Source organism: Giraffa tippelskirchi, chromosome 9 (assembly GCF_054371585.1).
Source record: "Giraffa tippelskirchi isolate mGirTip1 chromosome 9, T2T-mGirTip1v1.2.pri, whole genome shotgun sequence".
NCBI classification, from domain to species: domain Eukaryota; kingdom Metazoa; phylum Chordata; class Mammalia; order Artiodactyla; family Giraffidae; genus Giraffa; species Giraffa tippelskirchi.
The window spans coordinates 17,393,835-17,410,131 of NC_137283.1; positions in this window are offsets into that span (position 1 = coordinate 17,393,835).

The following is a 16,297-nucleotide window of genomic DNA, read 5'->3' on the forward strand; positions in this document are numbered from 1 at the left end:
CCACCTGCCAATGCATGAGATGTGAATTTGATCCTTGGGTCCGGAAGAACCCCTGGAGAAGGTAATGGCAACCCACTTCAGTTTTCTTGCCTGGAGAATCCCATGGACAAAGGAGCCTGGCGGGCTACATACAGTCCATGGGGTCACAAGAGTCAGGCATGACCTAGCGACTAAACAGCAGCAAGAACAACAGTGGAAGGTTCTAGTCACAGTGTCTGCAATGACGTGCACAAATGCTGCAGCCAGCCAGCCTGCCTGCATTTTAATCCAGTTCTACTACTGAGCAGCTGTGTGACCTTGGGTCAGTAACTTGACCTCTCTGTGCATTGCTTTCATCATCTGCAAAAGGTGACTAATCCTAATAATAGTGACTTCATAGGGTTATAACAAGGGTTACAGAAATTAGTGCTTGTATGTGTTTCGAGCAGTGCCTTGCACATAGAACACATGATGTGTTTGTTAAAATATTTCAATTATCCCTCATAAATGAACATGAAATTCCAGGAACTGAATCTAGGAGATGCTGCTGTCTCATGTTAGCTTAGACTGGTGGATTTTTGTGGCCTTGTAACCTTGAGTGCAGAGGCTGTGATTTTAATATCAGATGGAATAATTAAGTGTTGTAAGACCGTGAAAGAACAGGGCATGAGGGGGATCTACATCCTGTGACCCTTTGCATCTCATTTGATTTAGCAATTAACAAGAACAAATTCACAAGTAAGAGTGAAAATTAAAACATAGGGTAATGCTTTTTGTAATGAGGATTTTGTCATTTTGAAGCAGGACGAGGTGTGTGGATTTTGTTCTTATAAAAAGCTGTCCCCTCTTGGTAGAAGGCCCTTGATGGGTTTGTGATGATGGTTCCTTTGGGGAGGGGCTCATGGGCTGATGGCTGTTGGCCTGGGAAGAAGCACTAGTTCCTACCCAAGCCTGAAAAACAAAAATCAGAGCCGGAGTCAAGGAAAATCTGCACTGGTGATCTTGAGAAGATTGGGTAAAGTCCTCTTAGGAGCCAGTCAGCAGGGGAAAGCTTAACCATGCCTTCAAAGGCTTTGAAAAGGTACCAGGAGAAAGCAGCCCCAAGAGACCCCGGGAACCGCAACAACCAGAAGCAAGACCAGTGGGGCCTTCCCATGTCCTCTGGACTACGAGAATCCCATGGGCTCCTCACACGACCCTGGGGATGGGAAGGGGCTGCTGGAACCATAAGTCAGGCCGAAAGTCTTGCTCTGACACGTGGCAGAAGGACAAGCCAGACTGATTTGCTCTGCCATGTTTTCTGCAGAAAACATACATTGTTTCTGGCTCCCACTTCTTGCTGTGATATTGGCCCAGGGGTCCCATTTTACCTGCCTACAGAGTACAAACTCAGCTAACAAATGTGTAGGCCAGGGCACCCGCTTGGGACCACAGTGAGGCTCTGCGGTATTTTCTGAGACCTTTTCTCCAGGTCTGAATGCTACAGAGCTTAGGGATGCGGCCCCATCTACGCTTGTTACACCTCTTGGGTGGTCCTGCCCCCTCCAAGGACGCTGCACTGGAGACAGACAGGCTCCTGCGTCCTCTCGTGTTGGGACATCTGCCCGCTCTCCTTGACTGGGCCCCTGCGCTCTCCTGTTCCGCTGGGCACTCTCTCCTTTGTGGACAATACAGCTTTAAGGTGCTATCTTCTTCCTGGACCTGTAAGTCAAAAGTGGCAGGGGTGCAGAAGAGAAAACTTACTGCTTCTTTTATTATCATCATTGAAAAGCTGATAGTCACCGGTGTTTACTAGCCCTCCTGTGAGTGAGGGCTGTGTATTATTCCACCTAATCTTCACTCCAGGTCTTTGAAACCATACTATGATGGTCACCCCATTTGCAAACAGGGAAACTGATGTTTGGAGAGGTTCAGTACTTTGTATGGGGTCATACAGCTGGTAAATGGTGGCCCTGAGGTTCAAAGACAAGTTGGTGACTCCAGGACCCACACACTTAACTACTGTGTAATTGTCCTGTGTGTAACGGGACAATTTAAGGTGGCTCTGTGAGCCCAACTTCCCTGAAGGGGTTGGCAATCCTCTCCATTTCAAATATCGTGTCTTCTTAATATCTCTGAAGAGTGATGTAAGCTTATACCCAACAAAGATATGGATGAGTGTCCTCACTGATGGGCAGGAAGATTCCTGTAAAACAGGATGTGCCAGACTCTAGGGCGATGGAGAAGTGTGTTCACCTTGTTGATTGATGTGGGAGATTGCAAACGTTGTCCTCTTCATTCCTGCCTTGTTCCCATGCCTTTACAATGTGACTTTAAGCTCCACCCACAAAGAGGTGGAGTCTGTTTCTCCACTCCTGAAGTTAAGCTACCTGTGGTTGGACACGCCAGTAGAATACTGGAAGGAAGAGTGTGCCAGCTCCAGCCTGGGACTCTAGAGGCCCCACAGGCTTTTTCTCTTTCTCACAACCCTGCCACTGCTGTGATGACAAGCCCAGCTAGATTGCCAGGAGATGGCAGACACATGACCTGATCTGTGATCAGCCCAGTGGATGTACCAGCCACCCCCAGAAATGGGGCTTCCTGCACACTCAGCCACTGTCAGCTGATTCACAAGTGAACTGAAGCCAGAAGAATCTCCCAAGTTGCCAACCCGTAGAGCCACGTGCTGTATTCAGGGTCACTATTTTAAGCCACTAGGTTTTGGGTTTGCAGTTTGGTAGGCCACAAAATATACAGGTTGCGCTCAGCTTCAAGTCACACCCATTCATCCCAGAAATGGGTGGTGAGACTGTTAGGTGGAAGATAGGGCTGCTGAATTAGAGCCTTTTTATCCCCCTTCCTCATTTCTCTGTGAAAGTGCCTTTCTGCAGGTTTGTGTCATAAATGCTTGATGCTGTGATTCTATTTCTGATCACCTTAACAGAAGAAATGAACCATCAGTGACGGCTGTGATCTGGTCCCAGCACTGACACCACCTTGCCACATGGTTTTCAGTGACTCCTGTAACCTGTCTGGGCTGCAGTTCCTCTCATACTTAAGAATATGAGACTGACACGCACACGCTGTAAGATTTCTCCCAACCCTAGTGCTCTGTGTCTCTGATGCATCACTAGCATGGTGTTCATCCTGTCTGCATTTGATTTGGATTGTTTATTCTGGACCTCTGGAGTGGCACAAAATGAGATGGATTTTTTTTTTTTTTAAACCATTCACATAAAAAGAAACAGACCATAAACTGGCTAGTGCCACTCAAGAAAATCCCTTTACTAACAGTGAAGCAAAAAATGTCTTAGTTATAAAAGTACGGGTTTGGAAAGGAAATGCTCAAGTTTCCTGATAAAGAAGAGTCTGCATTATTAAAGATAGAGGGTTTTACGGCTTCTTGTTGAAATTTACAAAATCACATTGCTTTTGGCTTTTCTCCTGAAAGCAGATAAAGGTTTGGTTGGTCCGGCTTCCTGGGCGCTATAAAATGTGTTCCTTCTCTCCTTCCTCCCTTCATGCATTTATTCAGCCAGTGTTTTATATGAGTCAGACACTGTCCTCCTCCTGGGAGAGGCAACCGAACGAGATAGGCCAATCCCAACCCTCTAGGCGCTGACACTTGTATGGTAGAAGCAAATCCACAGTTAAGCATTAGTGTCATCTAGCAATTAATACTGTGAAAAAAAACTTAATCATCAGAGGAGAGATGAACCCTAGAACAGGAAAGCCACTTACTATCTTCACATGGTCCCACCTGCCCCTGCAATTTCTCATTCATTCTCAGATCCAGTCACTGGAACTGAGAGGCATCTGTGTTCACTGATGCCTATCTGACAAGTCTCCCTAAGCAGGAAGAAAACCCGAGGATGTGAGACTGAGGAAGAAAATGACTCCTGCCAGTGCACCTTTGGGGGGTAGGCCGAGTACGAGGCTGGGATCTGGGGAACACTGGCTTCCTGGAGCAAGTGCCACTGAATTAAGGGACAAGACCTCCCCTGAGATTTAAGAGCCTGGGCTCCAGTCTCATCGCAGGACTGGAATTTATGTGTGATCTTGGACATCTCATACCCTCTGTTTCTCAGCCTGTGTTTTAGAGATTGTAATACTACTCCCTACCTCTCCCTGTTGTTGGATGATCAGGTTCAATAACACAAACGGAAGCATTTTGTTCAAGTTATTTTCCAGGTGGACTGTCTGTTCCCTGGGGGTGGGACCCATGTCTTATTCATCTTATTTCCATAGAGCTTGGCCTGTATCAGGGGCTCAGTGATCGCATGAATGAATTGGCCTGGGAATAAATGAAATGAAATTGAGTCCTGCGGGCCTTAGTTTCTTCGTTTTGCAAATCAGGGCGTCCATGTAGAGTTGTGAACTTTGTGCACTGTACAAGTAAACTTGCTGGAGATAATTGGAGGGGATTAAAACCCAGATCTTCTACCTGCCAAGTCCTGAGCCTGGTTCAGAAAGGGGTGCCTTTTCTATTTTTCGTAAAGGTACCGTAGAGACCAGCAGTGGCTCTGTTTAGAAGAATGGTGTTAGACTCCTTGCCTCTCAAAGATTCCGACTTAATCATTCTGGGTTGCGGCCCCAGAAGCTGTATTCTTCAGAAAATCTCCAGATGATTCCGATTTTCCTCCCGATTTGGGTGCCATTGGATTGGTGGTCTTTTTAAGGTCTTTTTCCCTCTAATAGGTGATTTTACGTTAAATTTTATATTCTAGCATTTCATTGCTAAATTCTCATTCTTAATGAGCACACAATCTGCTGTCTGGTGGTGTCCTTACTCACCCTTCCCACCATCTGTTTTCAGCAGAGAATTGCAGTTGGCATGTATGGAGTATATTCATTCATCAATAAGGAAATTCTGCGCCAAGCTAAAGGAAAAAAAATATTCCCAGGATTTCTCTAATCCTCCAACACTTGTGTTTTTTCTCTTACCAGCAACAACAGGTCAAATAATAATAATAAACATTGCAGAGTTCTTGAGACAAGCCAGAACTGCTAAGACTAAAGCTCGTGATGACCTTTCCTAGGATCTAATTTCATCTATCTGCCTGCCCTTCTCCGTCAACCCCTGCATGAGTCAAGGTCCAAGGAGGAGAAAGCAACTACGCAGTTGTCTCAGCAAGGAAAGCTTTGTGCGGGGTTTCTCAGCTGTAGCGACCACTGACATTTGGGGCTGGATAATTCTGAACTCGGGGGAATGTGCTTGCCCTGAGGATGTTGAACAGCAACCCTGGCCTCTGCACACTGGTTGCCAGAAACAATCCTTCCTCCTCCCCCAGTTGTGAAACTGAAAACGTGTCTAGACAACCTCAAGTGTCCCTTGGTCTGAGAGTGGCCCCTGCTTGGTCTCCACTGGTAAACGAATCATCACCTGTATCAGAGATTATCAAGAGAGAAGTAAGGAGAACCATGAAGAATACCTTTGGGCTGAGTGAGAGTATGAAGGGAGGGACCCCGAGTGGGATTCACACTGGGTTGAACTTCACCCCTGTAGCCCATTGTGTGGGGATGTTCTTGGGGCTGGAGTGGGGGGGTGCATCTCCTGGATACCAGTGGGCTGTGGCTGGCAGCTGACTGCTGGGGGCCTGTGACTCACTGGAGACCCATCCTGGGTGTATCACTGAAACGTGATGGGAATGAGTGTCACTGGCTGCCCCCCACCCCCCAAACACTGCTGGCAATAGCTTTTGGTAGAAACCAGAAGAAGCAAATGGAAATGTGTGGAAGTGGGAAGAGAAGCCCCTTCTTCTTGCATTGTCTCTCCAGCGCCCTCTACTGACAAAATTTGGTGTCATGTCATCTTCAAAAGAAATATTTTGCACAGAGCCTGCAGTGAAAGATGGATTTGGAGCTGAAAGGCAATAAATTGATGGTTGGCATACTCTTGTATTGTAACCTCCTCTTAATTATTTTTTTTTACCATTCTATTTGGCACAGGTCTGACACTTAGTAGATATAAAATCACTGATAATGGTTGAAAGAAGGCATGAGTGCATGCGTAGATGCCCAGTAAATGAATGACACAGTTTGCCTTTTTCTCGCAGCTGTTTTGGAAAATGCCGTTGTTTACCACAGGTTTGAGTTTTACCTACAGAATAGGAAATGACAGCTTTTATTCCATCCCATCCCACTCTCATACTAAATTTAAAATTAATTGAATTATCCTGTTGGGTCTTCCCATCTCTCATGTAACTGATCAATTTGCTAAAAATATGTTAAAGAATTGAGCAGTTCAGTGGAAAGAAATTAATTGAACTTGTTTGAATCAATCGGTTGATTAAATTCCCCAGTTGAGTGTTGATTAGGTAGCCCGGAAAACATGAGACTGGTATCTGTTTTTTAGACCAGAATATTAACCAAAGTATTGTTGACCAATGAATTAAGTCCAGCAAAATTGTTGTCCAGAGGCTAGGAATATTAATAATGTGAAAATCGGAATTAATTTTGACCTAGTTGTCAAATGATTATTTGTGGATTGCAGCGTGGTTAAGTCAACTGTGGCCAGGGGCTAAGTTACACTGTATTTTAACACTAGGAAGTGTGGTGAAAAGATGACTGGATTGGGATGTGAAGTTTACTGTGGGCTCCCTGCTAACGTGGACAGCTCTGTCAGCCTTTCTGGGCCTCCATCTCCTCTGTGTGTGCAAAAATTATACATTTCCTTTTGGGGATGAGTAAATATAATCTGAATTATCATTGGAAGGACTGATGCTGAAGCTGAAGCTCTAGTATTTTGGTCCCCTGATACAAACAGCTGATTCATGGGAAAAGTCCCTGATGCTAGGAAAGATTGAGGGCAGAAAGAGAAGAGGGTGTCAGAGGATGATATGGCTGGATGGTGTTACTGATGCGATGGACACGAACTTGGGCAAACTCCAGGAGATAGTGATGGACAGAGAGGGTCTGGTGTGCTGCTGTCCATGGGGTCACAAAGAGTCGGACACGACTGGGCAACTGAACAACAACAAACAATCTGTAAAAGTGTTTTGAAAATTGAAAGTAGTACACAAATTTGAGGCTCTTCTAATTAGTTCATGGTTGCAAAATGGGCACTTTGGGATTGTTTCAATTTTCTTAGGTTTCTAGAAGATTCCGAGTGTATCTGGGGTGCTGAGAATGTCTTTCTGTTTCCTAATGTAAGGCAGAAGCCCATGGAAAGGAGTTTTGAATGTAGGATGATACGTCGCAGTTGAGTACCTCAGGGCCTTTGCACATGTAGGTTCCTCCGCCTAGAATTCTTTCCGCTTCTCTTTGCCTCCATAACTCCTACTTATCCTGTTGGCTCAACTGTCACTTTCTGACGACCTGAACTGGTCAACCCTCCCTGTTTACGTGCCCTTCTGCACTGCATCTCCTCTATGCACAGCTCTACCACGATGGGTATTTCACGTTTTATTATGATTATTTGATTAATATCTGTTTCCCCAGCTAGGCTATAAGCTCTAAGATGGCAGGGACCACTCCTGCTTTTGCCCACAGTGACATTTTTGGTAGCGGTTTGATGACTGTTTGTTGGGTGAATGAACGCATGTTTTATCCAGAGTTGACTAGAGCCTCCTGGATTTTGATGCGTTGGTCACATTTTGAAAGAAAGGGCAGTGCTTGGCTTTCTGGGGCTATGGAAAGGCCACAGGGATAGATCTGTGTCCCTGGGCTGTCCTCAGCAGCCAGCACAACCTCTGGCATACAGTAGGAGCTCAGTAAATGTTTACAGAATGAGTTAACTGTGGAGCAGAAGCCTGGAACCTGAGTTTTGTCTCTACAATGTACCGGCTCAGCAAACTCAGTGAGGATGTTTAGGCCAGCTGTGCAATGCAGTGTAAACAGGCTCAGAGGCCACCATTCCTGGATCCAAATCTCCATTGAGAAGATGTCTGACCACATGCTTAACATCACGATGTGATGTGCAAGTCTGCTTCTTTACACAGATGAGGCTAATGTCGATATCCTGAGATTGTTTCCGGTATTAAACCAGAGAAAGGCCTTGCCTAATATAGCCTGTATTAGGTACCAGGAAATGTTTGTCCTTCCCCTTCTCTCGGCCTCCTTAACACGGGGACACCATTACCCACGCTGAGCCAATTGTGTCTCAAATAAGATCGAAAATGTCATACACTTTGTAACTTGAGGTCCAAGATTCACTTTTCCTCCTTATTCCCATGCTGCCATCAGAAGATGGATGTGCAGTATCAGCATTCACCACCAGGTGGCACTGTGACAATACCTTTGATTTCGCTGTTTTTGCTTAACAAAATAGCACCTTCGTGTACCTTTTAAATTGAAGTCCTGAGGTGAGAAAAATGTGTTGCACTTAAGAGGGAAGCATTGCTCGATAATGGAGTAATGTCTGTTGTAAATGATATTTTAATGTCCAGGGTCTTACTCTGGAGAATCAGAAAGGAAAATTTTTAAAACATTCCTTTAGATTTTAATTTGGAAACAAGAACCGCAAGAACCAGGTTAAGTGAGGAATCAAAGCTTTTATTTGCTTTATTACAACATAATTTTATCACAGTTTACAACTTTTTCCTCTTGGAGATCCATTTTGTTTCCTCAATTATTCTGGTAGCATATATACTTTACATTTTTTATTTTTTGGAGGAATGCTTAGTTTGGTCATCAAATATTTCTTGAGTACCTAATGCATGCCATACACTGTTCTGGGTGACTGAAATCATGGTTGTTAACAGAGAAGATAAAGCTCCATATCCTTAAGGCAATGGGGACACCCATTATTAACTAGTGAACAACGAAAATGAGCCAAGGAAGGAATTTCAGCTGGGTGATGGGATGAAGGGAGACTCAGAAAAGCATCTTTGGTAAATGGATTCTGTCTCAGTGATCTATTACTGCAAAACCAACTCTTCCCACCCTTAATTGTTTTCATGACCTATGTATTTTGCTGACAACTGTGTGGGTATTAGGAGTCTGGGAAAAATTCAGCTGGGAAATTTGTTCGGATCCACTTGGCATGAACAGCAAAGGCAGCTGAGGCTGGGGGACCCGCCTTCAGGACTTTTCTTTACTGACATGTAAATAGACTCACGGACACCTTGAGGCTGAGAGGCCTGTCTCCTCCACATGGCATCTCATCCTCAGAGCCCCTCGGTCTGAACCAGGAGAGCAGAGTAGAAGCTACCAGCCTTCTTAAAGCCTAGGCCTAAAAGTTACTTCCAGCATGACATCACTTTTGCCTAGACTCTGCTCATCAAGGAGGTCAGTCCTCTTTCTTCAAGGAGAGAGTAAATGGACGTCATTTCTTCCTTTTTTTAAAAATTGTAAAGCTGTTATTTATTTTCTCCCACTTTTTAAATACTTAATGTTTAATGGAGATGTAATTGACATATTAGTTTTAGGTACATGATATAATGATTTGATATGTGTATATATTTGTGAAACATTCACCACAATGTTTAGTGAACATCTGTTATCACACATAGTTAGAATTGTTTCCTTATGACGAGAGCTTTGAACACCTACTCTCTTGGCAACTTTCAAATATACAATCCAGTACTATAATTACTATAGTCACCTATGTTATGTTGTACATTACCTCTCCAGAACTTGTTTATTTTATTCCTGGGTGTTTGTACCTCTCGACCCCCTTTATTCATTTCACCCACCCCCACCCTGGGTGCCGGCAATCTCCAATCTGATCTCTGTTTGTATGGGGCGTTTTGTTTTTTTTTTTTTTTTAAATTTAGTTGATTTACAATGTTGTGTTAGTTTCAGGTATACAGCAAAGCAATTCAGATATATATATATGTACATGTATGTATGTTTATGTATGTATACATGTCTATGGTTTCAGATTCTTTTCCATTATAGGTTATTACAAGACATTGAATATAGTTCCCTGTGCTGTGCAGTAGGTCCTTGTGTCTGTTTTGTGTATAACAGTGTGTTTCCGTTAATCCCAAATTTCTCATTTATCCCTTTCTCCACCTTCCCCTTTCGTAACTGTGGGTTTGTTTTCTATGTCTTTGAGTCTCTTTCTGTTTTGTAAATAAGTTCATTTATACCATGTTTTTAGACTCTACCTGTGAGTGATATCATATTATATTTATCTTTGTCTGCTTACTTCGCTTAATATGATCATCTCTAGGTCGATTCATGTTGCTTCAAATGACGTTATTTCATTCTTTTTTTATGGCTGAGTAATATTTCATTGTGTGTATATACCACGTCTTCGTCTGTCAGTGGACACTTAGGCTATTGTCTTGGACTCAAGACACTTGGTCCATGTCTTGGCTTTTGTAAATAGTGCTGCTGTGAATATTGGGGTGCAGGTATCTTTTTTATTGTTTTGGGTTTCTTTGGGTTAGTTTTAAACATTCCATATATAAATGAGGTCATACTGTGTTTGTCTTTCTCTGACTTAATCTTCCTTAGCATAGTAGTGGACCCACCTCTTGATGGAAGCAGTAGTAAAGAATTTGTAGCCATTTTCAGCAAGCAGACTCTTACAACTTTGACAGAAATTCCCTGTAAATGGCTGGAGGTCAGATTTCCACAGCCCAGCACTATACATCTGGTTCCTCTGTAGCATGAACATCATACCACAGCTTTGAGGAGTTTTCTCTGGGATCTAGACCTGTAACTAGGAGAGTTTCTGCCCCGAACAGGCAGAATCCACTCTGCCAGTTGCCCCCACGAGCATTGTCGTCAGCACTAACCTCAGTGCCCAGGAGGCCTCTTAAGTCTTGATTGCAAAACTCTAGATTGAAAGCTGGGGTTGAAAACACAAAGCACGATGCCAGCTTCTGTCTAGGAATTTTCCTTTGCAGAATAGTTCTGGGATAATCTTCGAGGAGTGGGAGCAAAGGCAACACATCGTTGCAGTTCACATAGTGAGTGTTTGACCTTGAAACAGTCCGTGGAACAGCTGTAACTTTATACTGGTCAATAGTCAGAGGAGTGTTTATTAGGTTTGTCCCCTTAAGAAAGATAACTGAGCCAGCTGGAGTTAGAGTCCTCTTCTGAAGTAAATGGACTTTCCTGGTGGCTCAGATGGTAAAGAATCTACTTGTAATGCAGGAGACCCAGGTTCGATCCCTGGGTTGCGTAGATCCCCTGGAGAAGGAAATGGCTATCCACTCCAGTATTCTTGCCTGGAGAATCCCATGGACAGAGGAGCTGGCAGGTTATAGTCTGTGGGGTTGCAAAGAGTTGGATACAACTAAGTGACTGACACTTTCTGAAGTAAAGGGTGTGAGGTCCTACATTTCTGGACCATAATAGTCCTTGGGGAGAAGGACAGAGACCCATAGGAACTGAGGATTTTCTCTGGTGGACAGGGTATTTGAAGGGGAGGAGGCCCTCGAGGTGAGGATAAAACAAGCTGATTCTGATAGACTCAGGCAGTCCAGAGTTTGTTCTACATTGGTGTGGCAATCAATCGAGCAAATGATTTTTGTATTGACACATGTCCTAAATCTGATGTTTGCCTGATGATGGCAGCTGGCTTCACTCAAGATGCAGTTGAACTTAAAAATGTTTGCTTAATGATGATGGTTGCTAAGTCAAGATAAAACTTGAACCTGAAAAAAAAAAACAACAGCGTTTACATTCACAATCCTTGCATGTTCCTTCTGCTGACTATGTATTTCTCTTAGCACCCTTTGATGTGCTGAGACTCCACAGTGGTACCATTAAATGAACAGCTCTTTCTGTCCCTAACTAATCTGTCAGCATGGGCAGTTTCCGGTTTGGGCATCAGAGGGAACAGAAATAAACCTCTCATTATTCTGTTGTTTCATCTGGAGCAGCATTTTTATTATTCATTATCATGAGTTTTAGTGTGAAAATGGTCAGATTTACCTGAATGAAAGGTTCTCATGGCAGCCGTGACAGTGAACTGGGAAGGTGCACTTATGGTCATATTGTAATGAAAATACAACTTGGTCATTCAAATCCCACAGTCAGATGCTGTCTCTACATACAGACCAATTGTCTGGGTTTAATAAGATGGTTTTGGAGTGCTTGATTTGAATGCAAGAAAACAATTGCATTATTTACATATCACTTGGCACTTGTTTTATGTAAATAAGAGAAGAATGCTGTCTTCAAATGCTGTCTTTCTGAAATCAAACCTGAGGTTGGATTTTTATCTCAGCTCAGTATCTATCTGCCTGTGGGACCAAGTAGAGTCATAACTTCCATTTGTATTGGCTCTTGTCTCTTTTTGCACACACTTGCCTGTTCCTTAAAAGTAACCCCCAGGCATCTTGCCGGGTCTTGGCAAGAAATTTTCAGGTCAGGTCAGTTCAGTTCAGTTGCCCAGTCTGTCCGACTCTTTGCGACCCCACAGATGGCAGAATGCCAGGTCTCCTGTCCATCACTAACTGCTGGAGCTTGCTCAAAGTTATTTCCACCGAGTCGGTGATGCCATCCAACCATCTCATCCTCTGTCATCCCCTTCTTCTCCTGCCCTCAATCTTTCCCAGCATCAGCATCTTTTCCAATGAGTCAGTTCTTCAAATCAGGTGGCCAAAGTATTGGAGCTTCAGCTTCAGCATCTGTCCTTCCAATGAATATTCAGGACTGATCTCCTTTAGGATTGACTGGTTTGATCTCCTTGCTGTCCCAGGGACTCTCAAGAGTTTTCTCCAACATCACAGTTTGAAAGCATCTTCGGTGTTCAGTTTTCTTTATGGTCCAACTCTCACATCCATACGTGACTACTGGAAAAACTATAGCTTTGACTAGACGGACCTTTGTCAGCAAAGTAATGTCTCTGCTTTTTAGTACAGTGTCTAGGTTTGTCATAGCTTTGCTTCCAAGGAGCAAGTGTCTTTTAATTTCAGGCTGCAGTCACCGTCTACAGTGATTTTGGAGCCCCCAAAAAATAAAGTCTCTCACTGTTTTGTTTCCACATCTATTGCCATGAAGTGATGGGACCAAATGTCATGATCTTAGTGTTTTGAATGTTGAGTTTTAAGCTAGCTTTTTCACTTTCATCAAGAGGCTCTTTAGTTCTTCTTTGCTTTATGCCATAAGGGTGGTGTCATCTGTGTATCTGAGGTTATTGATATTTCTCCCAGCAATCTTGATTCCAGCTTGTGCTTCATTCAGCCTGGCATTTCACATGATGTACTCTGCATAGTAGTTAAATAAACAGGGTGACAATACACAGCCTTGATGTACTCCTTTCCCAGTTTGGAACGAGTCCATTCTTCCATGTCTGGTTGTAACTGTTGCTTCTTTTCCTGCATACAAATTTCTCAAGAGGCAGGTCAGGCGGTCTGGTATTCCTATCTCTTTAAGAATTTTTCAGTTTGTTGTGATCCACACAATCAAAGGCATTGATGCAGTCAATAAAGCAGAAGTAGATGTTTTTCTGGAACTCTCTTGCTTTTTCTATGATCCAGTGGATGGTGGCAATTTGATCTCTGGTTCCTCTGCATTTTCTAAATACAGCTTGAACATCTGGAAGTTCTCGGTTCACATACTGTTGAAACCTTGCTTGGAGAATTTTGAGCGTTACTTTGCTAGCATGTGAGATGAGTGCAATTGTGCGGTAGTTTTAACATTCTTTGGCATTGCCTTTCTTCGGGACTGGAATGAAAACTGACCTTTTCCAGTACTGAACTGTGAACAAATCCATTCAGTCACTTGTGTGCTCAGGGGCTTTGGGGACTTTCTTTCTCTTCGTCTTCTGCTCTGTTTGCTGACACGCACACCAAAACCTCAGCCTCTGGGCACTGGTATTGAACTGAATCTTGGAAACAGAGTTTTGGCTGAAGTAGGAAGCAATAGCTTTCTTGGTTTGCCATCAAAGGGGGAGACAATGGGCTCATGCCCTGGAAAACTGTGTGTTCCAACCTGGCAGGATTTGGGGAGGAGTTTTACAGCAGTGGTTCAAAGGCAGAGTTGCTGACAAGGATCAGGGTATGTGCAGAGCCTGCACTGCTTTCATCTGGCCTCAGGTGGTCTCCTGATGAGCTTTTGTTGTTGTTGTTGTTCAGTTGCCAAGTTGTGTCTGACTCTTTGCGACCTCATGGGCTGCAGCACTCCAGGCTTCCCTGTACTTCACCATCTCCTGGAGTTTGCTCAAACTCATGTCCATTGAGTTGGTGATGCCACAGAACCATCTCATCCTCTTCTCCTCCTGCCTTCAATCTTTCCCAGCATCTGGGTCTTTTCCAATGAGTCGGCTTTTTGCATCAGCTGGCCAGAGTACTGGAGCTTCAGCATCAGTCCTTTGGAGATGAGCGAACTGTGACCTTCTCTGGGATGAAGAACGCTGACATCTTCCATTTGTTGGGGGTCTGCGTTCCGTAAAGAGTTCAAAGATACTGTTACATGTATCCCATGAGGGGGAACCAGGACCTTACCCCAAGGCTGCACAGCTGTTTCTTGGCTGCTCCTCCCTTGTCTTTGCATCCCCTCCCTTCCCTGACTAGCAGCTGTTTAGATCTGCCCTCTGGAACTCACAGAAGGTTGTGGAGGCTGGCGTCTCTTGCCCACAAACAAGAAACAGGCGGCACTGAAAGTTCCCATGTCCAGGAGCCCCACAGGGTCCTGCTCGGTTTCAGCACATCCATGGGGACTTGTGGTCTTTGCCAGGCCCAGCCATCCTGTCTCTGCAGCTATTTGTTTCTTTCTGTGCAGCCAGGCCGGGTCGCTCCTAGGTTCCCAAACAGGGTACTGTGCTTCTGTGAAGTGAGGGGAAAGCTGCTTTTCTCTTCAGCACCTGACAGGGGACCACCACCATATTGTTGTCCCCAAAGAGTTCCCAGAGTGAATCAGCTCTTGCAGTTTTAGTGACAGCTTGGTCCACAGGGATGAATTTAGGACAAATCAGAGTAAGTTGCCTCAGTTGGACACATCTTCCTCTGACTGCTAGACTTTGGAGCATGTGTCTGGTGTAGCAGAAAAAGCAGAAGCCCTAAGACTGGACAGACCCGGGGACATTCCTAACTCTGTCACCTATAGCTTTGTGACCGGGGGCAAGCAACTCAGCCTTTCAGAACCTGTTTCCTCACCCTCGAAAAGGAATAACAATGAGATAACATACACAGAGAACTGGTACTGTTCCTGGCACAGAGCTCCCAGAACCCTGAGAATTTTCTTAATGATAGGAATGTCCTTTGTATGCTAATGAGATGACTCTTGCTCTAGGCTTCCTAGGCAGCTGGCTTCCAGAAAATCCACCAAATGATCAGAGAGGGGGAATGTTCATCCCTGCCCTGACCTCCAGGGAGAGGAGGGGCTGAAGTCTGAGTTCACATACTAATGGCCGCTGGTTTAACTAATCATATCTGTAAAATGAAACCTTGATAAGAAAATGTGGACCAGTGAGGGTTGAGAGGGCTTCCACGTTGACACGTCTAAGTGCTGGAGGGTGGCACACCCCAGCTCCATGGGCACAGAGCTGTCTACACTCGGGACCTGGTGTGCCTCATCACCTGTCTGTTCATTTGTATCCTTTCTAATAAACTGTAACCATAAATATAGTGCTTTCTTGAGTTGTGTGAGTCATTCTAAGAAATGATTAAATCTAGTGAAGTTGTAGTCAGCTGGGCAGAAAAGAGGGTAGTCTGAGGACCCCATTTGTAGCTGGGGTCTGAAATGGGAGAACAGTCTTGTGGGACTGAGCCCTTAACCTGTAGGGTCTGTGCTAACTCCAGGTAATTAGTGTTGAAATTGAACTGAATTGTAGAACTGCCAGCTGGCGTCTGAGGATTGGAGTTGGAGTGATGTCAGGGAAAACCAATCAGAGCCTAGTGAAATATTTAGTTCACAGTAAGAACCTAGGAGGTGAGAGGTTATACTGTTGTGATACTGTTGCTGTTTCATTATACAATAGAAACAAAATTTAACTGTCTAGATAGGGCTTACTACTTAAAGTGGCTCACTTAATTCATGTGCCCCCAAATTAGGTATTTGTATTATTTCCATTTAACAGATGTAGAAACTGAGGCATCAAGAGCTGCAGGTACTCCCCAAGCTCACACAGCTCATAAGTGAGAGGTGCGCATCCAGGCAGACCATGGCCTGGGTCTGTGCTCCTCTTCTTTACAGGATGCTGTTGTCATTGGTCTTATGACTACTGCAATTTGTTCAGGGAGGCCTGGGGAGCCAGACAAAGACGAAACATGCCTGGAGCCCATCAGAGAACCCTGACTTCCTGTTAAGATAATCAGATATATTTGTTTCCAGGGTAAGTGCTAGCCTTAAAGGCGATAACAGCTTATGTAGGACTTGGGTAATTAATAATCTTTTCTTCTTCCCCAAAGAAATTTCTGTCATCCCTGGGTGAAATGGAGAAATGTGAGTGCCTGCTGTAAGCTGTTGGGTGTGCAATGTGTGAGGACTTAATTGA